This window comes from Herpailurus yagouaroundi, unplaced genomic scaffold, assembly GCF_014898765.1.
Source record: "Herpailurus yagouaroundi ecotype Mexico unplaced genomic scaffold, PumYag 186, whole genome shotgun sequence".
NCBI lineage: Eukaryota > Metazoa > Chordata > Mammalia > Carnivora > Felidae > Herpailurus > Herpailurus yagouaroundi.
The window spans coordinates 19606408-19633762 of NW_024412417.1; the positions used below are offsets into that span (position 1 = coordinate 19606408).

Genomic DNA, 27355 nt, shown 5'->3' on the forward strand with positions numbered 1-27355 from the left:
TGGACTCTGATCCAAGACAGACCCACACATGATCCTCATTATGTTTTCTCTCACTACTATACTGCCAAGTATCCATTCCAGAGGGAAAAATAAATTGGAACATTTCAAGATGTTATGAATCAGAAAGTTAAGACAGAAACTAGGTAGATAAAGCAGAAATGGCACCCATAGGCTATGCTCTCCAGTACAGAGCTGGCCTCTGTATAGTCTATCCTTTGCCAAAAAACTTAGCTTGCCCTCACTCAGAGCCACTTTTGGAACTTGCCACATCTTTTTACAAGTTAGATGTCTCCCTCCCCCCTGAAGGCACTCAACACTTGGGTATAAGGCTTGGCCAGGAGAACAGAGACTGGATTTCACCCCCTAACATAGGGGGACTCCTGTGTTCCGCCCAGCCTTGAACCTGAATGACCTTAGGCAGAAGACCTGCACACAACACACACACAGTTTGTCCTTTGTTTTGACTTTATCTGTTACATGACATGAAATAACACTAATTATATGTTAATGTGGAAAAAAAATAATTGTTCTCTAAAGAAGTAAAGAACTGTTAGCTAATGAAACCACGGATAATTCACTTTACACAAATTAATGCAATCATCTCGCCTCTCCCTGGTTGGGAATTGTGTCACAGAGGGAGCAAGAGCTTGAATTAGAGATGAAGGAAAGGTGGATTATTCCAAAGTGTGGTGGCTTTAAGAGGGAGGGACAGAGAGAGGAAGGAAATCTAGTAGAATTATATGAAGTGTTTATTGCAAGGTAGCATGCGAGTCCTGGGAAAAGAAAGATTAAACAGTGGTTAAAGAGTACTGAATGGAAAATGTGAAGAAGCCAAATACAAATTTCACTGTGTTAAATATTTTCCTCGGCTGATCCTGCCTCTGGCAGCCATGGTCCTTTCTCCGCAGAAAGCAGCCCTGAGAGTAGTACCATGAATCCTACAGCTCAGGGACCTTGTGGCTTGTATTGATTTCCTTTTTCCTTCTAACTGACCTGGAGACCTCATCACCATGTCTAGTATTATTTCCGGTGGAGGGGGGGGGGTGCTTGGAATTCCACACAAATTTATAAGTCTTTGTGTCAAATTGGAGTTACCTCAAGTAGAATCAGGGAACATTCTTTTCTTAAAAGTGACTTCACTCTGGTATATCTTCCCATTACATTTCAGGAGATTAGACAAAGCAAGAGTAAAAATCATGAGATGGAAGAGTTGTCTGGGATCACAGCTTGTGTAATGCAGGTTTCTTGGTCACCAAATAAACTCAATTTTGTAGATTCAAGTGTGTGCTGATTAATGTCAGGGAATCACAAGGCACAGACGCAGAGTTGATTACTTCCTACATGATTTCACTTTCATAATAGTGTTGGAAGACTTCTTTGAAATTTACATTTTGGTAGAAACAAACAAACTAACTAATTAAAGCCAATGATGCTCTGAGTTTCCAGTGAAATTCAAGTTGACTGAGCTCCATCGGGTGATACACCATGAAGTAGTGTGTGCACCAGATGCGAACAGTATGGCACTTCATTTAATCTTCACAATAACTCTTTAGACATTATATTTTCAGTAGTCAAATGTGGAAACTGAAGGACAAATCCAAGGTCATTCAGTTAGTAGGTAGTGGATATGAACTCTGTTTTACGTAGCTTCATAAGCTTTGCTTTTTCTGATATGCCATTTTGCTTGCGTGCTTTCCTAGTAATTCCTAAATGTTCACATATGCCAGTTGTGGTTTGCACCCACTTAATTCTCACAACATAACTCCAGGGAATATATGGTCATTTACATTTTATAAATTAAAAAACTGAGATTCAGTAATTGTAAGTATATTCTCAAGGTCACGCAAGGGGTATGTGATAGATCACATGGAGAGTTTAAAACTAAATAGTGAAGAAATGGGCAGAAAACATGAATAGACACTTCTCTAAAGAAGACATCCGGATGGCCAACAGGCACATGAAAAGATGTTCAGCGTCGCTCCTTATCAGGGAAATACAAATCAAAACCACACTCAGATATCACCTCACGCCAGTCAGAGTGGCCAAAATGAACAAATCAGGAGACTCTAGATGCTGGAGAGGATGTGGAGAAACGGGAACCCTCTTGCACTGTTGGTGGGAATGCAAATTGGTGCAGCCACTCTGGAAAGCAGTGTGGAGGTTCCTCAGAAAATTAAAAATAGACCTACCCTATGACCCAGCAATAGCACTGCTAGGAATTTATCCAAGGGACACAGGAGTACTGATGCATAGGGGCACTTGTACCCCAATGTTCATAGCAGCACTCTCAACAATAGCCAAATTATGGAAAGAGCCTAAATGTCCATCAACTGATGAATGGATAAAGAAATTGTGGTTTATATACACTATGGAATACTACGTGGCAATGAGAAAAAATGAAATATGGCCTTTTGTAGCAACGTGGATGGAACTGGAGAGTGTGATGCTAAGTGAAATAAGCCATACAGAGAAAGACAGATACCATATGGTTTCACTCTTATGTGGATCCTGAGAAACTTAACAGGAACCCATGGGGGAGGGGAAGGAAAAAAAAAAAGAGGTTAGAGTGGGAGAGAGCCAAAGCATAAGAGACTGTTGAGAACTGAGAGCAAACTGAGGGTTGATGGGGGGTGGGAGGGAGGAGAGGGTGGGTGATGGGTATTGAGGAGGGCACCTTTTGGGATGAGCACTGGGTGTTGTATGGAAACCAATTTGACAATAAATTTCATATATAAATTAAAAAAAAAAACTAAATATTTTAGATCCAACTTTAGTTCTTTTCCTACTCCCTCTCATCTTCCTTTCTCAAGATGTTTTGTTCTAAACTCATCAAAGCTCATGCCACTTAAAGTAGAATTGGCTCTCCGTCACTTTTAAAACTTACCTGTCTTTTGACCTGTCCCTCAAAACCATGCTCTCTCTACACTGGTTGAAAAATAATCTTATATATTAATTCAAGCCAGGATATTGGTGGCAGATTAGTGGTTTCTCGTATTATAGGTACTCCTTGCATGTTTCCTAAGAGACAGCAAAAGACAGAGTTTCAATCCACTGGGATGACCCTTACCTATTGGAATACTAGATACTGAGGTACAGATGGAAAGGAAGATGTACATTTGAGCAACAACTATTACCACACCTCTAAAATCATATGATAAGTGATAAACCCAGGACATGCATAGATAGTATGGTGGAAGATTCCTGTGGTGTATGCTCATATGCTTACATCAGTAATAAATTTATAATTACAGAGAAAACAGATCTAGAACATTCTTTGCTTCTAAATTTCTTCTCTTTACATTAAGAGGGTGGAGACTTTCTGTATCACAGTCAGGAAGATCTCACAGGTGATAATCTCAGAGAAAAGATAGAAAAATGATGTTGAGCAGGGTGGTAGTCCTCAATTATGGTGTTTTTCTCTTTTGTGTAATTGAGAACCTAACACCAAAGACTATTAATAAAAGGTATAATGATTTCCCTATTAAATTAAAAGACTATAGACAATCATCATTAAATATTGAAAGAAAAACAACAACAACAACAACAACAACACACTACATTTCTTTGGCAGGACAATACCTACTCAATTTTTTAGTTTGCCTTTCTAATAAAGTTAATGACATTCTCTTCTTTTCTACTAGCTTAATAAAATATTGACTTATAAAGCAGGATAGGGAGGTGATATGGCTTCAAGCTTAGCTGAGATGTAGTCTCAAATGATTTTCTCAAGTTCTGCTTCCTCTGGGTCTTCCCTCTCTGCTCTTCAGTGTGTGAGCTTTATTCCTAGGTTTACTGTATGGCATGGCTAAGATAATGACCAGAAGCTTCAGGCTGTAAGCTACCCGCTTATGAACACCAACTGGAAAAGAGTGCAGCTTTCCTTAGAAACTCAGGCGAAATTCCTTACCTTTACACTGATTTGCTTGGCTTTTGACGCATGCCTATTTCTGAACCAATCTTGTGGCTAATGGAAGCCTGATGCCCTGATGGCCAAGACTGGGTCAATACTGCTGAGGGTGGTGTCAATCTGAGTAGAACCAAAGGGACTGAGGAAGGAAGAAAGTACACAGATGAAAAGAAAAAATAGGCTACCACAAGGTAATAATAAAAGGTACAGCACAAGGAATGTAGTCAATGGATTTATAATAGCATTGGATGGTGACAGATGGTACCTCCACTTGTGCTGATCATAGCATAATGTATAGAGTTGTTGAATGACTGTGTTGTATACCTGAAACTAATATAATATTGTGTATAAATTATACTTTAAAAATCTATTTATAAATAATACCAAAAGGAAGAAAAACCCACAAAGACATAGGTGTTGATTGAAATACGATAAGTTATGGGGCGCCTGGGTGGCGCAGTCGGTTAAGCGTCCGACTTCAGCCAGGTCACGATCTCGCGGTCCGGGAGTTCGAGCCCCGCGTCGGGCTCTGGGCTGATGGCTCAGAGCCTGGAGCCTGTTTCCGATTCTGTGTCTCCCTCTCTCTCTGCCCCTCCCCTGTTCATGCTCTGTCTCTCTCTGTCCCCAAAATAAATAAACGTTGAAAAAAAAATTTGAAATACGATAAGTTATCTTTTATAGTGTGCAGAGAATTATGGATAGACCAATAAAGCAAGGAACACCTTTTTCTTTGAAGTACCTTTTTCTTTGAAGCTCAGATTCTGTTGAACCCAAGGTTGGCTGGAGAGTATGTTGACTAAGCAATCTTTAATTAGTAATGTAGTCACAGCATAGCCGCGAGTAGAAAGGAATTAGCTGAGTGACATTCCCCAGGTTTGTGTGACCCCTGTGGTTCTTACCTCAGAGCCCATAATACCAGAAAGAAGCATGTTTCCAGAGAAAATTTTAAAACAGGAAAAAGATTATTCAACATATGGAACTCATCCAATAAGGTAAATCATTTCTGAAACCCAGAATATTCCCCCTATTCACTCCTAAGTGGTCAGCTCCTTTTTCAGCTGTAATCTGTGCTAATCACCTATCTTGAAAAAGCAAGGGACTAGAGGACCGGCCAGCCTGGCTGATGCACTGGTCATTAACATTGACTTTCAGCTGTGAAGGAGAGAGAAAATGGGAATTGCAGTCATACTGTGGACAAGAACAAGCTTACAAGGAACATTGTGGAGAGTTAAATCCAAGAGGCAAGTAGAGGGCAATGACCAGGTCTGAAGCAGTGGCTCACCAGCAAAGGACAGACAAGAGAGGCAAGGGCAGATTCAGGCAGAAGATCCTGATCCAGTCCCTGAGCCCATGGAGCCTGGGGAGAGAAATCCTCTTATTGAGATCTGATCACCCTATGCTGACCAGCTTTGAAGAGCACTGGTTCAATCGCCTTCTCCAGGAAGCCCTACAAACCTGATAGGAACATGGAAACACCAGAGTCCTTGGCTGTAGTGTCACCCACACTGTAGGTGGTCGTAAAAGACCTAAAAGCAAAATTACAGTGTTATAAACACAAGAAGAACACATACTGGGTAAACAAAAATAAATAAAATAAAACAAATCCCACAAAAACATATGTCTTACACTGTTTTGCTAACCACAGGAAGAAAATGGATTACATTTTGAAATAATGAGTGACATTTCTCATCTTTTGGACCTCTAAATATTTTGGAAACACCACATAATGTGCAGTGGGTTGTGTGCAGTGACAGAACTTTGTCTTCTTACTCTCTGATGTACTATAAAGTCATTTCCAAAAACCTGGCAGAAGAAACCTCAGGTACCATCAAGAGATACTTTGCTTTGTTTCCCAAGTCTTTCTCTCCTTCTGGGGGCACCACCTGTAAATCCATATATTACTGCCCAAATAAGAGAAATATAAATAACTCAATCCTCCAGGAACAGAGCCAAAAATAAGCCAAGAATAGAAAACCAAAATAATTTTTACAAGGGCATTTGAGCCAAATAAAGAGAAGTGGATGTATCACCAATAAGGAGAAAGCAGCATCAATATCTTGGTTTTAAAGGAAAAAATTGAGAAATCATTAGGCATTTTACAAAGTGCAATAAACCCTGCTAGTGCTAGCAAAAGCTGGTTTTCAAGGTGCTCAAAGAGATTCGGCAAGCTTTCTCTAAAATATATACAAGAGATGTCTGAAGAGATGATAATCAGATAAAAGCAGCATCAAGAGAAGAAAATGGTACACATGGAGAGAGCACAAAAAATTAAACTCCAAAGGAGTTTAACATAGTGTGAGAAAGAACCTAGTTCTCTAAATCACCGAACAATATAACTCCCCTGGGAGAAATAACCTGTGAATAAACTTGAACTTTACAAAATGTGTTTATTTTTAAAGGTCTTTGTAATTAAAGATATATCTTTGGTTGAACCATAAATATAAATTTCATGGGCACTTTATTCATTTTTGGGTTTTTTTCTGTTATTCTTAAATAGATTATTTCCTTAGAAATTCCAAATTAAGAACCCTAAGTTTGTATTCTCTGAGGCAGAAATACTTGACTGATGCAGGACCTGACTGTAGGTGGACCTTACTCTTTACCTGGGTATTATCTGGTCCTCAGCTAGGGAGAAACCATAGCTCCCAGTTAGTTCATTACTCTTCCTGCTGATTACTCATTCTGCTATAGTCTCTCTATAGATAGAGGGAGAGGGGAACTAGAAAATTCTCATGGGATAATTGAGTGGGCCGAAGTTATCAGACTCTGTAGATATGAGATTACCCACACTGTTTGCTACTCAGTTGAAAACCCATGCTAAGAAATCATCAGCAAATGGGTAACTCAAACTCTATCACTATCTAGAGATATCAGTCCTGATATCTACAAATTCCCTTTCCAAATGGATTTTCTCTCCTTTGCCAAAGGCCGATGGTATGAGTGTGAACAAAAGAGTAAGCAGATCAAGGGAAGAAGTATAGGGTAAAGAATGTGTCACTGTCCTAGAAACTTCTTTCTGTGACCCAGAGGTGCAGATCTTCTCGGCCCTTTGTCAACGGAGACACTTGAGGTTCCCACTGCTTAGTGGTGTGGAAGGTGGGCAGATTGATAAGTGTGGAGATGTGCTGTTTTACAAGGTAAATACACCAGGAACATAAGCGCCGTGCCCTGGAATTCATTCCTCTTCTGCTTCTAAGGGAGTTTTGAAAACTCAGTCACTCCACATTTCTTATTTTACAAAAAAGGACTATTTACCTCCCATCTACCTCAAAGGTGTCTTCTCAGAAGTAGCCCAAAATCTCCCATTTGCCTTTCTCAAATTAAATGTGATTAAAAACACTATCTAACACTTTTTCTTCTTTTAAAAAATGTTTTGCTATGTTATTAAAAAACAGGGTAATAGCTAGTCCTAAGTCAAACTCAATTATTAAAGGATAAACAAGTTTCACTTCTAAATATATGAATAAAGTTGAGCATCTTTAAATATTAAAATCTGACATTTAATTTGCAATCCTATATGGTAAAGCATTTCATGATATCTTTGTGTTCTTTAGCTGTTTATTAATGTGAGTTGTAGAAATACACTGTAAGTAGCATATTGAAACTTATTTACTGGTTTAGGATAATAGCATTGCTCAATCATGAACAACATATTCTAGACCTAGTGAAAAGTGAATGATGACTACCAAGACAAATTATGTTCTGTGGTGAGCAGAATGAAGTTACAGGGTTATAAACACACACACACACACACACACAGACGCGCGCGCACACACACACACACACACACACACACACAATTTGTCTTCAAATGAAATTTGCCACTTTTCTCCCCCATCATAACTTCAATCCTAGCTATTAAACTTTTAAAGGTTAAAATGTACATACATACCTTATGAAGAGCTTGTGATATATTAGCTTCTAGAGAATATTTGCTATTTTTATTTTATTTTATTTATTTATTTTTATTTTACTTTTTTTTTTTTTTTAAAGTAGGCTCCACACCCAGCATGGAGCCCAATGCTGGGCTTGAACTCACAACCCTGAGATAAAGACCTGATCTGGGATCAAGAGTCAAACGCTTAACCAACTGAACCACCTAGGCACTCCAAATATTTGCTATTGTTAACTCACATATTTTCTAAACAAAAATAATCTCATTCCTCTTTAAAAATTAGAACTTATTTAGGGGCGCCCAGGTGGCTCAGTCAATTAAGCAAACGACTTCGGCTCAGGTCATGATCTCATGGTTTGTGAGTTCGAGCCCCGCTTCCAGCTCTGTGCTGACAGCTCAGAGCCTGGAGCTTGCTTTGGATTTTGTGTCTCCCTCTCTCTCTGCCCCTCCCCTGCTCATGCACTGTCTCTGTCTCAAAAATAAATGAACATTTCTAAAAAATGACTTATTTAGTCTACCCACACTGCTATGACCAAAAGGAGGGTACTTGGCATTTTAACAAACTCTTGATCTCAGAGTACAATATGAAAATAAAAAGGAACATGTAATGTTGATGCTCAGTTTTCCTCAAAGTTTCTTTTTTGGTACTTGTTTTCTATATCTGCAAAATCAATTTATACAGTTAACACTGACAAAATATGTTCTCAAAAATCAAATTATACCCTGCTAGTGTCTGTGGTAGAATTTTAATCCTTAAATAAGAGAAGCTTAATAAATAAATACATTTAAAAAATTATTGATGCAATTGGGCTTCTCTGCTGAGGGACAGTTTGAGACTCAGTGAACAACTAATTGTGTTAGGTTTTAGTTGTAAGTCCTAAAAAAGAGAAAGATGAAGCACAGTCATTAATTTTTAATCCTAATTTATAACCAAAGTTGTGTAGACAAAGCTTCTTTTAAACGAGTTGCAACAGTGACACACATAGAACACAGTGTAAATCGTGCTTCAATCTTGGTTTCCTGAAAGGCTTCTAAAAGAATGGAATTTGCTGCAATCATAATGAATATTTGTATTTTGTATCATCTAGACTGGAACGAAATGGGTGGATAACTATTGACACTTTCATTTCATATAGTTTATCATTTGCAATATATTTTGTTGTTGTTGAGCAAAGTGTCGACTTTGAAATATGGAATTCTATTTTATGCTTTAGCACTAACTTTGTGCAAGGTCAAAATGGATTTATCACTGATGGGAGACATCTCAAACTCTATAGACCACTGGGACAAAGAAAAATAACTTTTAAAACAACTCAGCCAACTATGATATGCTCATAAATGGGATCTGGCTAATGTCTGGCAATTCTTTCTCAGTATTGATTGAGTTTTATTCTTTAAAAGACCAGAGTTATGGGATGCCTGAGTGGCTCAGTTGGTTGATCATCTGACTCTTAATTTTGACTCAGGTTATGATCCCAGGGTCATGGGATTGAACCCTGCCTTGGACTCCACACTGAGCGTGGAGCCTGCTTAATATTCTCTATATATCTCTCACGTCCTCCCTCTGCCCCTCTCCCCTACTTGTGCTCTCTCTCTCTCTCTCTCTCAAAAAACTTAAAAAAAAAAAAAAAAAGACCAGAGTTATATTCAATAATAGTTAACACAACTATTATGATCCACACTTTAAGTTCCAGGTGATTATCTCAAATCACATTATCAGCTGGGAAATGAAAAGATAAGAAGCTTTTCTATGAGTGCTGGAACATTTCTACCAAAAAAGGAATATTTATGGTGCATTTTCTCATAAAGTAAATATGGCTTAAAAAAGAGTTAACACAGTAGTAGTTTCTGTCTGTCTGTCTGTCTCTCTCTCTCTTTTTGACATTTAGTTCATGATTTTCTATTGGTATTTTAATGACACTCCACAGATCAATGATCCAGCACTGATAGATGTGCCATGTCCCAGACTCTACCCAGGCTGGGTTAGAGTCCTCCATAATCCTATCGATGAGATAGACAATCTCCATCAGAGCGGCCACCTAAACTTCCCTGATATCACCGTAAGCCAGACATACAGGATACTGCAACAAGCAAGCAAGGAAAACCTCATGCTGTGAGATCAATGAGGATTTTGCCCTACTTTTAGGAATGCCTTATCAGAACTGAGAGTAGTAGAAGGAAACTAAACTTAGGAAGCCAGTAGGGTGCGATGCAGAAAGTGAAGAGCAAAATCCAGTTTTTAAGGACACACTCTACAAAACAAACCACTGCTACTCTCCTTGCTACAACTCTGAGCTACTCCTTGCCTATTATGCTATTTTTCAATTTAAAACATTTGACAGGGACACCTGGGTGGCTCAGTCAGTTAAGTTTCGGACTTCGGCTCAAGTCATGATCTCAAGGCTCATGAGCTTGAGCCCCACATCCGGCTCTCTGCTGTCAGCACAGAGCCTACTTTGGATTCTCTTCCCGTCTCTCTCTGTCTCTGCCCCTCCTCTGCTTGCTCTCTCTCAAAAATAAACATTTAAAAAAATAAAACATTTGACTGTCAAAAATCAAGTAAATTTTCAAATAGAGATTCTCAGATATTCTATTACCTTTTCCTGTTAAATTGTGTGTGTGTTTTAATTTCTGTTTCAGAAGTTTATCTACTACCCAAGTAAGGCCTTAATAAATAAGCAAGCAATAAATGTTTACCACAAATAGGGGTGCCTGGGTGGCTAAGTCGGTTAAGCATCCGACTTCACTCAGGTCATGATCTCGCGGTTCATGAGTTCAGTCCCGTGTCGGGCTCTGCGCTGACAACTCAGAGACTGGAGCCTGCTTTGGATTCTGTGTCTCCCTATCTCTCTCTGCCCCTCCCCCCCTTATCTCTCTCACAAATAAATCAACATTAAAAAAGATTTAAAGGTTTACCACAAATGATTGTTAGACATGACTAGATTTGTAAGGGTTTTGATAGAAAATGTGGTGCTTTTGATTTCATTATCTCTATCAGAGAGCCCTCTATTCTTATTGTACTTCTTTGAAAAGTTGTTATACTATTAAAACAAATTTTGAGATAGGGCAATTAAGTTAAAATTTCCAAGTACCACATGATTTTAAAGAACATGCCTGTAACAGATCTCCATGAGCTCAAATATTTTGAGCTCTCAAAAGTTTGCGTCTTCTGCAGACTGAATCGAGACGTCCTAGAATAAACATAACACTGTGGGATCGTAGGGGTAAGGAATTTCAGTAGATTGCAACCATATAAAGAGGTGTCTGAAGGTTCAGCTCAAATTCTATTAAATAATTGAAAGAGAAGAAAGGAAGTCTCAATTTGAATCTAAGTTGCATATGTTTCTTGATCTTTCAATTTTTCCTCATTCAAGCTTTCATGATTCTTTTTTCGTTTGTTTTGTTTCATTGATCCCTTTGGGTAAAGCTTATGTTCTCCTCAGAATAATAACTTTAGAAAAATAAAATATATAGGGTTTATAACAAATATATATATATATACATATATATAATATATAAGTTATTTGTTATATATTATAACAAAAATTGTGCATCTAATAATATATATAATGTCATATATATGTATATATGATTCATGGCAAAAGGCCACATACATATTCCACTTTCAGTGAGATAAAATTCTCAATTCCCAATAAAAACTTCCAAAGGGCTTATCAGCAGCAAGGTCATCTCTAGAAGCAGGGGCAGATAAAACACCTATTGCACAGCTTCCCTTAGCAGCTGACAATGTCAGCCCAAAGTCAGGCATTGCTGGAACTGAGAAACTCAGTGTTTGATGTGACACAACCCTTTTATACTAGTGGCTTTCACTACACTTTTGGGAGAATGTAAACAACCTGTATCCTTAATGGAAAACATTTACAGACATCTGTGTCCTTCTTGATTCTAAAATCAAACTCAGGCTTAGCAAGATGACACCTTATTTTTAAAATATCAATATCCGAGACCAAAGGTCTGTAAACAATATCTCCATCTTTAGCATCCTTGAAAGGCTATTTCTCACAAGTGTGCATCACAGGTGTTGTTCTGATCTTCAAGGAAAGAGTTCTTTGTCAGCGATAGAGAGCCCATTGTGGTTTATCTTTAAGGCTCCCCATCGCACAGCTGGGGGAAAAGCCTGACTTCCGTGAGGGCACTGCCAGAAATCTAATCTTTCCCTCCACAGTAATATGGCCAGGCCAGGCCAAGGGCTGCCCAGCTCTGTGACATTTCCCAGTTTCACTTGTGGTTAGGTAGAGTCTCCAGCATAAGCGAAAGGGGTGAGTGAGATTTCCTGGCGGTTTCCCTCAAACATTTGCCCTTCGCATTGTCTGAAACCCAAATGTATCAGTGACTCTATTCTGACTATACTGCAACAAATACTCTAGAAGATGGTGAAAAAGCTAAATGGAAGGAAATTGTTCCCTGAATGATTGGATGGTTCCTGGTCACCTGTTGATACCCCCATCCCACTCCAGCTACATGACAGGAAGATAAAACTCATAGCTTATTGGAACCACCAAATATGGAGGCCTTTCTGTTAAAACAGTTCAGCCCATTCTTATCAATATACCTCCAGTGTATATAATACCTCATCTCCACACACCATTCTGGGCCATATATTGGACTTTTACTTGTATAGTGGGCAAAGCTGATTCAGTTCTATTGCCAGAACAGCAAATAGCACCCAGGAAAACCACTTATCCAGCACCACTTAAGACAGGGCAAGACCTTAAAATATGGGACAGCCTTACACTCACACAATGACTGCAACACTAATTCTGTGTGTAATATTTATTAATATTAGTTGTAAAGAGAATTCCTCAGTATAGAATGCAAAGTTTTAACGTGTTTCATGTACTAACTTTGATTTAAAATTCCACTCAGCTAATCTAGAAAGATGAAACTACTCACTGAGTAGTCCTTAATATTCATTTATACAATTTAAACACTTAAATCTTAGAGATCTAATATATCTAAAGTATGGAAATATTCCTAATTTACATACAATCTGGCCATCTATCTTATATTGGAACTTGCTCTACAATATACCACCTCAGGCGATTATAATAACGGTAAATACTATATATTTCTGCTACTACTACCATTACTGTCCCTATCACTACTTCTTTTTTCTGTTGTTAAAATTTTTTTTAACGTTTATTTATTTTTGAGACAGAGAGAGACAGAGCGTGAACAGAGGAGGGGCAGAGAGAGAGAGGGAGACACAGAATCTGAAACAGGCTCCAGGCTCTGAGCTGTCAACACAGAGCCTGATGCGGGGCTCGAACTCATGAGCCCTGAGATCATGACCTGAGCCGAAGTCAGGCCTTCAACCGACCGAGCCACCCAGGCGCCCCACTATCACTACTTCTAACATTACTTCTAATGAGTACTATGTACCTGGATTCTGAACTATCACATTTACTATGCTAATAATTTAATCATATCATTAAATTTCTCTAATGATAGGAACTAAATATCTCAAGAGGCAAATAATTCTATCATTGTATAATCTTACTGTTGAAGACTCTTGATTAAAACTTCAAAAATCAAGCTATAAATAAAAAATTTTAAGTTTATTTATTTATTTTGAGAGAGAGAGTGCCAGTGGGGGGAGGGGCAGAGAGGGAGGGAGAAAATCCAAAGCAGTCTCCATGCTGTCAGCACAGAGCCAGTTGTGGGGCTTGATCCCACGACTGCAAGATCATGACCTGAGCCTAGATCATGAGTCAGATGCTTAACCAACTGAGCCACCCAGGTGCCCCAAGCTATAAATAAAATTTAAGATCAATCCTTCAGAATGTACCCTGATATAGAATATGGGAGAAATGTTACTTTATTTGAAAATAAAGGATATTTATTCTTTCTTTCTTGATATTCATTCTTTCTCGATCCACAGCTCATTTATTTGGGTTTAGTGTCCACTATTTGTTCTTGAAGCCATTTTAAAGCTAAACCCGCATACTGATAGAACATATTAATGTAAAATAATATGACAGTCAGGGACTCTGCAGACTTATTTCCAGGAAAACTCCCATATTGAAAGCACATAAACTTTCACATGGCACAAAATCAATCATAACACTCAAAAAAATCACTATTGCAACAAATACCTTAAGATTAAAAGCTCTTACCTGTTTTTATGGTTGTCAAGGAAACCTTTCTCTGATTTTCTAATGAAATACATTTCCTGAAAGATAAACAGAATAAACACCAAAGTATGAAATAAAATCCAACAAAATGTGGCTTTTAAAAAATTCATAAAAATTTAACTTAATTTTTTAATGTTTACTTAATTATTTTGAGAGAGAGAAAAAAAAAAAAACACATGAGCCGGGGAGAGCCAGAGAGAGAGAGAGGACAGAGAGAATCCCAAGCAGGCTCCACACTGTCAGTGCAGAGCCCAACATGGGTGCTCAAATTCACAAACCTGAGCTGAAATCAAGAGTCAGAGGCTTAACTGACTGAGCCACCCAGGTGCCCCTAAATAACTTAATTTTTAAATTTTAAACTCTCCTATAAAGCATTGAAAAAAAATCATTAATAACTTTGAAAGTGGAATTCTGAATCTCATGACACTCTCTAAGTAAAGCTAGTGGAATTTTAAAACCTAAAAAATTAAATTTTCAACCACAATTATTTATACTGTTTTAAGCACTAAGAGAATACAAAATATTGGACATAATTGTGCTTTTAACTATTTTAAACTATAATAGAGCAGATAAAGCTTACAACTAGAAAATTAAAATAATATTACAGAAAGGTTTATTTATTTTATTTTATTTTATTTTATTTTATTTTATTTTTTGGATATATTTTAAAAAGATGATTTGTGTAGTTAGTATGGATAAATGTTGGTAAGATTTAAGTGCAATTATGCATAGTTATGCAGATTCAAATTAGTAAAATAATTTGTCTCAATATATTAATTTAAAGATGGACAAAATACCATAAAGTATCACTCTGTATAGATGCTCAGAAATGAAGAAATAAATTCATGTTTTGCAAGGAAGCCTTGGGCTGAAGTTAATCATCTTGGGCTTAAATTCTGAGAGGCTGAGCAGGAACCAATTCTTTATTGTTTTTATCTGCACCTCCAGGTGCTGGGCATATGGTCTGAAAAATTATAGGTGCTCAATACATTTTGGTAAATGAATCCATCTCAACTCAACCATTAAAAAACAGCTATTATAGAAGTTTCTTCACATCCTGGCTTCAAGTTCCCATCTGTGAATTATTGATTCACAGTTGGACTGTGATTCATTAGTTGGTTGATATTGATTCATTAGTTGGACTAAATGATGCCTACCAAGTTTATCAGTCTGTTATTCTTACCATCTATGATTGTCACTCAGTTACTTAAACCAGAAACCTAAGTCTTATTCCTTTGCTCTCAACGACCTTAGCCCAATCCATGACCCAGATAGGTAGACTCTTCTACCTAAATATCACTGGAATCCATCCACTTTCTCCAGTGCCATACTAATCTAAGCTTCCATTCTCTCATTTCTGAATAATAAAATGCCCTATTATCTCTCACTCTTCCACTCTTGAGAAGCAGTCAGAGTGATCTGTTAAAATAAAAATTCAATCATGCATCACTCATATTTAAACAACTCTTTGTTGGTTTCTCACTGACCTTAGGTTAAGGATCCAAGACCTAAACACCTAAGAAGCCTATCATAATCTGGCTCCTTTCTCTACCTCTTGCCTCTTTTCTTCTGACTCTTCCTTTTAAATTCTTGATGCTCTGGCACATTGCATTTTCTCCATGCATTCCATGTACCGTATCTCCTTCCTCTCCCACAAATCTTTCACAGATACTGTTTCTTCTGCCTGAAACTCTCCTGCCTTCCCTTAGGTCTTATACTTACAAACTCTTATTCATCTTTTAGATCTCATCTTTTGACAGTCAAACTAGATTAGGTCTCCCTAATATTTATTTATATTCAACATTATATTCCATTTTGGCAGGGATCATTGTACTTCTACACATTCTGAACATTTTCCTCACAATGTTTTAAAATGTATAGAGTCAGGAACCATATCTTGTCGACCACTGAATCCTAAGATTACAGAATCAGGTCCTATTATTTAGTAATTCCTTAGGTTTCTATTGGTTAGTTGGACTCCATGTCTTCTAAATTAGTGTTTTCTCTACAGTTATTGAATAAGGTCACCAATAGGCCACCAATAAAGTCAAAGAGAAAAAAATCACTTAGCATGCCTCACTGGTTTCTTACCCATTTCCATTCTTCTTCTTCTATACTAACCAAACCCAGAATTAGTACAGGGCAGTAATGTGTACCTAATTCATAGTTGATTATCTCCCAGCCTTGCTTCTAAGAGTGGTCATTAAGTTCTGGTTACTAAGACATTTCTCAGAGAATTCCCCTTCCCAAATTAATTCTCATGAGGAAAAGCCTGCTTTATTTTGCCTTTTGCACTTCCCAGTTTTCTAAGATGAATAAGAAAGTAATGCATGGAAGTAAAGCTGCCATCTTACCAGGATGAAAACTACATAGTAATTATGATAGAACAGGAAGACTGGATGAGCCTAGTTTGTTGCTGAATCTCCTCCAGGCATGGCAGCATCCCTGAGCCACTACTGTCTTCTAGATTTCCTGTTATAAGAGAATAAGCTCCTTATTTACCCTAGAAGCTTAAACTTGCATCTGAACACATTTCTAACCCATTCAGGCAATCTACTTTGAAGAGATTATTGAGCGTGTAAAAGGCAACAAACATATTACAACTTTTCGGTATTTGAACCCAGTTCTGCCTCTTTCCATTTGTGAGACCTCATTAGCTTCAGTGCACTTACCTGTTAAATGAGAATAATGATATCATCTTGCAAGGTGAGTATGAGTATTAAGAGCAAACAAATGTAAAGATTTTAGTTCATGGTCTGATATAGTAGTTGTTCAATAAAACAAGAAATTTTACCACCTTTTGAGAAAAAAAAAAAGGATACAGCATTTGTAGCCAAACAGATTCTACCAATTACTTACTCTAAAAGTCCATCAGACTTTTTGGAGACTCAGTGTCCTAGTTGTAAAATCAGGAGAATATTATCTACCCTAGACAGATCTATGAGGATTAAAGACAAAACATTTAAAGTAATAGACATTTAGTGAATGGCAGTTACCATTTAATAGAAATAGAAATGCACAATAATATATGCTCATATTATACTATAGAAACTAGATTAAGATATTCAAATCTACAAAGCACATTTTCCATAACAAATTTTTAAAAATTGATAATATATTTTGTTTTCCTCTATAGCATTAATTCTCACATGGAGATTAGAGAGGTGGCCACAAGCCCCTTTGCAAATTTCAAGAATTCTATGGTACTTAACTACAGAAAGATGTATATATGCAGAAACTCTTACATTCAACTTTAGGGAATTATGTATTCTCTTAAATTCTGTGTGTCTCAAGACTGTATTACACTCCCTAATCAACAGTTCATGGAGTTCCAAGGGGCCATCCTGATATGGTAATTTTGTATTTAAAGATGTCCTATGCAATAAACACTAAGACATATGTCTTATATACCTTTAATAAGCTATATAGTTTCTTTATCTGCATATCTACTCTAATACATAGTAATCACATTGTTTGAGAAGGAGCCCTTTCAGCAAATTTGTATTTCGAAGTTTGTGTTGTACAGACATATGCTTAGAAGTGTTAAGTTTCATTTAAACTTTGTTAAAGGAGAGGGGAAAAGAACAGAAGACATGTAGACAACAAGGGAAACTAAAATCAATAAGCTACAATGCAGCTATCTACAATGTGATTCAATGTTCCACTCAGAAAAGGACAAATAAAACTCTGAGTGATAACTCCTCAAGAAAGAATTATATTTCTGCCAAAATATTGCTGAGATTACACAGGGGACTGCCAGTAGTTTTAGTTTATAAAGAATCTAGTGCTACTTTGTGGTTAGGGTACAAGGTAGCGCTGGAGAAATATGTTCTTTCAGATTCTGCAAGTCACGGGATTTCACTATGATCTTGACCAAGTTCTACAACCTTTGCTTTTTTTCCTCCCTCCCACCCCTCCCAAAAAAGAGAAATGTTTTTAATCTGCTCTCTCCTGACCTAATACTTAATGGACAATAAATGTTTGCTGTATCTTATATATACTAAGCATTCCTTAGCTTTCAAAAACCAGTTGTTTTGCATCAATTCACTAGAGTAGTAAAGTCCTGGGAAGGAGGCAAGATTCAAGTGGGTCATTTGGTTTAATTCAATAGGCTTGTCCCTCTAGGTGGTGTTATCTAGCCCTGCACAACTATGACAGTCTCCCTGGGCTGTCTTTCCATCTTCTCTTTATCTTTGCCTTATGAATGATGTTTATAATGACTTACACTGTCATCAGAACTAAGAAAAGATAGATGGCTTCTTTGTTACAGTCCTTTGTGTCTCAGCCTTTCCTACCTTTTTGGATGTATTTTTGCATTCACTCAATGTGTAAGAATCACTCAGCTAGTTTCTTTCTTTGGCAATAGCAGTATTTAATAAAGGACATAAATACCTGTAAGGAAAAGCAAACCTATCCTTTTGGGATTCAAGCTTTCTAGGAAAGCAGAGGAAGAGACTTTGTTCAATCACGAGTTAAAAATGAGTTGAGAGACATAAAAGACAGAAAGGAAATTTCTCCTATGTATACTGGTAAAGATACTAGAACAAACAATAGGAACTCATAAGAAAACAAATAGAAGAAAACTCTCCTAAGTTGAAGAAAGACCTGAATTTGAAAAATATAAATTATTTTTATAAAACCCAACTCTCAGTTATACAATGGAGATCACAATGAAAGTTGAAAAATGCAAAATGTGATGTTATGTGAAAAAAGCAAAGTGAATAAAAGCGTATAGAGTTCCATTGTGTAAGAAAGGTGATGGGGAGATACACACATATGCATGCATACATATATATATTTGTTATATACACAAATATATTATACACACACACACTTAATTTTATTTTTTTACTGGAAGAATAGGTGTGCCTGGATGGCTCAGTCAGTTAAGCATCCATCTCTTGATTTTGGCCCAGGTCACGATCTCACAGTTCATGGCTTCTAGCCCTGCATCGGGCTCTGTGCTGACAGCTCAGAGCCTGGAGCTGCTTTGGATTCTGTCTCCCTCGCTCTCTGCCCCTCCCCCACCCACATTCTGTCTCTCAGAAATAAATGTTTAAAAAATAAAAAAATAATAATAAATAAAAATGAAAGGATAATAATCTTTTTTTGTAATGTTTACCTATTGGAGGAAGAAGCAAATAATATCAACAAGGAGAGAAATTAGCTTATTTTGTTGATTTAACAACACCATTCAACGTTGTTTAAGAAATCAAATATCTTTTTAAATACCTAAGAATAAAATGGAAATTAAAACAGATAAACCTAATTGTCTAACCACTTGGTGGCCCAACTACACGGAGATGAACAATCCCAAAATGACTCTTTGTAGTTCATACACTAGACTATGTATCCCTAGTAGGATATAAGCAAAAGACAAAAATAATTGAGAAAAAAATTTGAGCTTTTCTTCCATGGTCATATTTTTGTGGCTAGTGTTTTTATTGTTATTCTGAGATTGTTGTGTGTGTATTTTGGGGTAAATCAAGTGAATAATTATATTGTCACAAATTTTTGGCATTGGATAAAGAAGATAGATGAGATTGTTACTAAAATTGATGAGATTAAAGAAAAACCTTCTGGTCCCGAATTTGAATAGAAAGTGTCACTATAAACTGAAAATGATATTTTAAAATTTCCTTGATTTATGGGGTGCCTGGGTGGCCTAGTCGGTTAAGTTTCCAACTTTGGCTCAGGTCATGATCTCACAATTTGTGAGTTCGAGCCCCTTGTAGGGCTCTGTGCTGATGACTTGGAGTTCGGAGCCTGGAGCCTGCCTCAGATTCTGTGTCTCCCTCTTTCTCTGTCCCTTCCCCACTCGTGCTCTGTCTCCCTCTCTCTCAAAAATAAATAAGCATTAAAAAAGTTTTCTTGATTTATTCAAAGTTTATTATAAATTTATTAAAAATGTTTAATAATTTTATTCAGCTACAATTGATATACAAAGAACTTCACATATTTAATGTATACAATTTGGTGAGTATGAATATGCAAAGACCCATGATACCATCATACAATCAAGCTACTTGATGTATCCAATACCTCCCAAAATCTCTCTGTGTCATTTTGGTTTTTGTTGTTCTTTGTTTTGTGGTAAGACCCCTTAATGCAATTTTCCCTATTGGTACAAAGTTTCAGAATGCTAGCTGAATAAATTCTAGAGATCTCTTGTACAACATAGAGCCTATAGTTAATGATACAGTATTGTGCACTTCAAAAGATTATTTTCTTTTAATGATGCAAACCTACTTCCTAGATCTGTTTACCATAAAGGCCTAGAAGACGTAATTGGTGTAGTAGCAATGGGATCCTAACATATCTTTAAATGACCATTTCTCATTAAAAGAAACCAGGGATCCTTTGAGAAATGACTGATACTAAGTCTCATGCAAAAGTACTTATAATAAGCCTGCAGTATCTCACCATGCTACACATCAATGATAATATCCACCACTACTAGGGTCATGTCAAAAAGACACAGGAGCCAACGTGAAGCAATTCCTGCTAGCCATATAAAGGATAATTGAGCATCAATTAAAAAATGAATGCAATCCATTAAAAATATAAATATGCTTAAATCTATGGGTTCTTGATAGCTCACACACACATGCACACAAACTCACACTTGTCACTTTTGAAGGATGCTAAGATACCAAGTATGTTACTGCCTTTGATGCTCTACCTCACACTCTCATGAACACACCTCTGCGTGAAGCTTCAAGTGCACCTGAAGGACAATCCCCTGTGGGTTTATGTCTCACGTTATGTAGAGAGCCACTTTCTCAAGCTTGCAATGTGTTGTTGCTTTCTGCCTCTTGTTCATGCATAGCTCAGAAACTTGAGGGAGTTAACATCCCTTAGGACAGCCTTCCACCAAAGGGTGATTAGAATTAATGGACAAGTGCTAAGTACTACTGCCTTCTGTTTTTCTGACACGAATTCTGAGAAGTGGTCTATATTTTCCCGTTGTCCTCAACCATGACCTAGATAGGGTGCCTTGCCTGACTCAAGTATATACTCTACCGTCTTATATAATCTGGACCTAAAGAATAATCAAATAGTTGATAAAGGAAGTTTCTCTTTATCGAACTATTCCAACTAATAAAGAAATGGGTAATAGAATTTGAATACTACAGTTTTACCAGTACTAATGATTAATGGATTTTAGAACAAGCCCTGATGGCTGAGAGCACAACAAAAGGAGAAACAAGAAAATGTTAAAATGATATCTGATGGAAACATACACCACCACAGTAAAGAGATCTTGTCAAACAAACAGCTCAATCTGACCAGGAGCTCTGGATCTAATTACCAATCTGCAGAAAATATAAGGGACAGAGGAATATATTTAAGTGACACTGTGACACCACAGAAGTGCAATCACTAAAACCCCAAATGTGGGAAACTCTATAGAACTAATGACCTATTTTACCTAATAAACATTTGTAAGAAAAAAGTTAGAAATTAATACCTCAAAAGAGACTTAGTAGACATATTAAGTCCATATATGCTCTTACTTAGATGCTAATACACTTTAAAAAAAAAAACTATGAAACAAGTGCATGTGATTATCTATTCAATGATATTGAACAATTATTTATCTTTGACATAATAATGATATCATATTACATTTAATAAAGAGTTATCTTTTAGAAATAGACATTAAAGTATTTACAGATGATTTGATTGGATTTGCTTCAAAATAATCAGGTATGCGAGTGGATGATATGGGATGATAATCAGGTATAGGAGTGGATAAATAAAATAAGATTATTCGTGTATTGATAATTGTTGAAGCTCAGCGGAAGGTAATTCAAATTTGTCATATCTATCTCTATACTTTTCTATACATTCATAAATTTCCATACTAAGCATTAAAACTGCATGAATACATGTGTGAATGTATATGTATACAGATTCATATCAATACTTGATGAAATATAAGGAGAAATTTTTATGATACAAACACATTAAACTTCATATATTTTCTTAGGTTTTAACTGATTAAGTAGACAAGTAACTTGATAGACTAGTAATATAATTATCAATACTATGAATAATGAAATTGACCTAATAGCTAACATTGCCACATAAAAACCGTATATTCTTTCCTAACAAAACCATGGTAGTTACAATAATTAACCATACAATAGGTCATAAAGGTAACCTTAATTTCAAAAGTAAAATATGTACAAAGCACATCCTATAATCACAAAACAATAAAGTTTAAATGTATTATAAATAGTTGCATAAAAAATTTAAAACACTATTCCAAATTATTCTTGGATCAATCTATTATAGATCATTTAGATGTCACTAATGGAAATTTCATAAAAAAGAAATAGTATGGACTCTGGCCAAATCAATGTTCAGGATAGAATCTATGGCTTTAAATTAATAGATTTTTAAAGAAGAAAAAACTAATTATGTGTATTTAGGCTTTCTTTCCCTCTTTTTGTGAATAATAGGATATATCCTTAATTTAAAATTTTTCACTAGGCAATCTTACATATGAATAAAGGTTAAATCAGAATCTTAAAATTAGATTTAGCAGAAAAATATAATGAAAATTATACATCAAGAAATTAATGCTAATTTAAATTTGAGAAATTTATTAGCATAATTTATTATAGAAATAGGCAAGTGAGAATCATGAGACCAATGATATAATTTCAGTAAAGGCTAAAATGTCACTTTGTAAAATTGAATATCTCAAAAACAATTCAGTAATTTTATAATCCAGTGATACTCCCATAATAGAATTTATAAAAATATTCTTTCAAGAAGATAGACAAAACCAGGTTTTAATGGTGAAGCATTTTAGATACTTACTAAGATTACAAATCATACAAAGATGCTCTCAGTTATATCTTTTGAATATTTACAAATTTTATATGTAGTTTAAAAAGACAAAATGTTATATTAATTCAAGATAGATTGTAGATCTTAGTGTTTAAGATTATGCAATAGATTTTTTTAAAAAAAAGCAGAAGAGAACATCCTCATGACTTTTTTTTTAATGTTTATTTATTTTTGAGAGAGAGAGACATAGACAGAGACAAAGCACGAGCAGGGGAGGAGCAGAGAGAGAGGGAGACACAGAATCTGAAACAGGCTCCAGGCTCTCAGCTGTCACCACAGAGCCCAACGCGGGGCTCGAACTCACAAACAGTGAAGTGAGATCATGACCTGAGCCGAAGCTGGACGCTCAACAGACGGAGCCACCCAGGCGTCCCTCCTCATGACTTTTACCACATGTATTAGTGTTCTCCAAAGCAATAGAACCAAGAGGATATATATATATAGAGAGAGAGAGAGAGAGAGAGAGAGAGAATTATGTATATGTTTATAGATATACACATACATGTAAAAAATCATGATGAATGAGAAAAAAAAAGGAAATTATATGTCTGATCTCTGTGGAGAAAAAATTTTGTTAAGCATAAGAATAAATAAATAAATAAATAAATAAATAAATAAATAAATAAGTTTTAATAAAACTTTGATATGTCTACACAAAAAAAGTGTTTTGTAAAAATTCCATAAAACTTCAATATTTAAAGCAACATAAAACAGCAAAATTATAACTTGAGAAAAAAATATTTCCAATATATAGGGGACAAATAGTTAATCTTCTACACTAACAATAAGAGAGAAAATGGGCACAACATATGAACATAATTCAAAGAAGAAGAAATATGAGCAGATATTAAACTTGAAGCCATGTTCAGCTTTACTAATAACCAAAAAGTGCTAAACTCTATCTACGAAAATGTTGCTAAGGCCAATGTCAGAGAAATTAATTACCTGTGCTCTCTTTCGGGATTTTTATGGTTTCAGGTTTCACATTTAGGTCTTTAATCCATTTTTAGTTTATTTTTGTGTGTGGTATTAGAAAGTGGTCCAATTTCATTCTTTTACATGCAGTTGTCAAATTTTTCCAGTGCCAGTTATTGAAGAGACTCTCTTTTCCCCATTGTATATTCTTGCCTCTTTTGTCATAGAGTAATTGACTATGTAATCATAGATTTATTTCTGGAGTCTCTATTCTGTTTCATTGATATATGTGTCTACTTTTGGGGCAGTACCATACTGTTTTGATGACTACAGCTTTGTAGTATATATTGAAATCTGGCTTTGTTGTCCTTAAGATTGCTTTGAGGTCTTCTGTGGTTCCATAAAAATTTTAGAATTGTTTTAGTCCTGTTAAAAAAATGCTATTGGCATTTTTCTAGATATGTCTTTTCAGGCAAGGAAAACAAAATCAAAATCAAACTATTGGGACTGCATCAAAATAAAAATCTTTTGCACAATGAAGGAAATCATTAACAAAACAAAAAGACAACCTACTTAATGGGAGAAGATATTTGCAAATGATATATCCATTAAGGGGTTAACATCCAAAAAAATAAAGAACTTATACAACTCAACATCGAAAGAATTAACAGCTCAATTAAACAATGCACAGAGGACCTGAATAGATATTTTTCCAAAGAAGACATACAGACACATGAAAAGATGCTGAACATCACTAATCATCTGGGAAACGTTAAGTCAAAACCATAATGAGATATCATCTTACACCAGGTAGAATGGCTAAAATCAAAATGACAAGAAATAACAAGTGTTGGTGAGGATGTGAAGAGAAAGGAACCTTTATGCACTGTTGGTGGGACTGTAAACTGGTGCAGCCACTATAGAAAACAGGTACAGCATTTCCTCAAAAAATTAAAAATAGATCCAATAATTCCACTACTGGGTATTTACCCAAAGAAAATGAAAACATTGATTTGAAAAGATATATGCCCCTTATGTTTATTACAGCATTATTTAAAATAGCTGAGATAATGGAAGCAACCCAACTGTCCATTGATACATGAATAGATAAGGAAGACGTAGTATATACATATATGGAAATATTATGCAGCCAAAAAAAGAAAAAAAAAGGATGAGGTCTTGCCATTTGAGGCAAAAAGGGCAGACCTGGAGAGTATTATGCTAAGTGAAATAATTCATACTGAGAAAGACATGTACCATATGAGTCCACTCATAAATGGAATCTAAGAAAAGGAAAACAAAACAAAACAAATGGATAAACAAACAAAAAGAATGAGACCTATAAATACAGAGAACGAACTTATGGTTGCCAGAGGCAGAGGAGGGTGGAGAATTGGGCCAAATGGGTGAAGGGGAGAGGGTGACATAGGCCTCCAGTTAAGGAATGAATAAATCTTAGGAATAAAAATCACAGCATAAGGAATACAGTCAATATTATAATGGTGATGTAATGGGACAAATTGTAGCTACACTTGTGGTAAGCATAGTATAAGGTATAAACTTTTCACATCATGCAGTTGCACAATGTAACATTGTGTATCAGTGATACTCAAACAAAAAAATTATAACTAAATAGTTTTAAAAAATAGGGACACCTGGCTGGCTCAGGCAGTAAAGCATGTGACTCTTGATCTAAGGGTTGTGAGTTTGAGCCCCATGTTGGGCATAGAGATTACTTAAAAAATAACAATCTTAAAAAAAAAAAGATCTTCTTGAGGGTGGGTAGAACGGGCACTTTTATGTACTTTCTGTGAGAGTGTAATTTGTTAATAAGTATCAAGTATATACATGCCAACTATGAAAATGACAGTGATCTTTATGGAAATTGTATTTATAATACCTGAGTTTGGGAATTACTATAACTTTTTAACAATAAAGGATAAGAATTGACATATGAAGTGTTTGAGTAAGCATGCGTTAAAAATAAATTTTGGAATAAAATTCAACAGTATAAAGACCTGTTTTCATTCTACTATGAGTGAAAAAACACAAATTATAAATCTTTGCATATATATATCCTTCTCTGAATTTTGCAAAAAATTAAAACAAAAAAAATCCCCAAAATATTGACACATACGGACAGAAAAAAATATTGAAGGATATATACTAAAATATTAACTTTCATTTCATTGGAAGTACTTAATGTTAACCTTGTTTTTAATTTTATATGACAGCTATTTTTAATTTTGGAAACAGAAAAAAGTTAAAAATTTTACAACAGTAAGTGAAAATTGTGCTCATTTGAAAATTAAGAAATAGAATAAAAATTTAAAAAAAAGTAAGAATATGGAAATCATAAAGATAGTATATGAATACATTAATATAAAAGCAGATGAAGCAAAATTTCCTCAAATAGATTAATAAATTCAAGAATTAATTTCTAGAAACATTGAACAAAATAGGTATATATAATCAAATATAACTGAAAGAAATCCAATGAGAAGAGGAAAAATCTAGATATGGATATCTTAAATTAGAGAAGTACCTGGAACATAAAATCCAATCAATAAATGTCTGATGAGTGTGTTGAATGAGAGCTATATATAGCACATGCTTACATACTTGACCATCTCTATTTAAATGGACATTTTTGAAAGAAAAATATAAATGTCAAATTCTCACAATGAAATTGAAAAACAGAAGACAATAACATAAATTTTAAAACATTTCTAAAATTACTTCCAAAAAATACTCAGTCCAGATATTTGAATCAATTACTTCTTTCAAATTTCCAAAGAATAAATACTTTTCATGATAAACTTCATATGATACTCAAGTTCCTAGGAAAACATGAAGACTTTCTAACGCATTTGTATTAAATTAGCCATAACCTTGACACCAAACCTGGCAGATAAAACACCCTATCACAGCTGGGTGAGAGAACAGCTGTCTCTTCTATTTTCAGTAAGATTGTTCTCTGTGTACCCCACCTTGTGACACTAACTCCCTGCCCAATAACATTGCATCACTTGGGATCCCAGCATGTAACAGATGGCACAGCTGGGAACTCGGAACTTGGAAGAGGCTTTCTAATGGAGAAGCTGTTTATTGAGGTGTGGCAGGATTAAGGGAACCAACCTGTGATTTTGAGGTGCATAGTAACTAGCAATTTTAGGAAGCATTTATGGCTCACAAGCCTGAAGGGACAAATGAGGAAAAGGTGCTAGAGCGGAGGTCATGGAAGCGGGTCTGATTGACAGAAACTGTAATTTGGGAGAGATGTAGTCACAAGCAGAACCACAGCAAAACCAAGGAGGAAATGGAGGAGGGAAACGACCAAATCCTTTCCCTTCTCCTGTCTTCCAAACTTTAGTGAGTGCTTTTCATTGTCTCCAAAAGAAGGCTGAAGGCAAAGGAGACCAACTGATAGTGTTGGGCACAGATGAGAACTAAGAATCACAGGGGGGTGCGGTCAAAGAGAACAACTAGACATTCACCCTGACCACTTCCACCAAACTTCTTTAAGTGCTATGGGTTGATATGGAGCGGGGGGCAGGAGGAAGGGGAAATGGGTGATGGGCATTGAGGAGGACACTTGCTGGGATGAGCGCTGGGTGTTGT

The 27355-nt window shown here is 35.9% G+C and overlaps 1 long non-coding RNA gene across 2 annotated transcripts in view; it reads left to right on the forward strand.

The window, feature by feature from the left end:
- Nucleotides 1-27355, forward strand: part of LOC121042862 (uncharacterized) — a 196751-nt gene that overhangs the window by 151202 nt on the left and 18194 nt on the right. For both annotated transcript variants that reach the window (XR_005796493.1, XR_005796494.1), the window contains exon 4: nucleotides 16506-16663. This is a non-coding gene — a long non-coding RNA (uncharacterized LOC121042862). The remainder of the gene's footprint in view (nucleotides 1-16505; nucleotides 16664-27355) is intronic.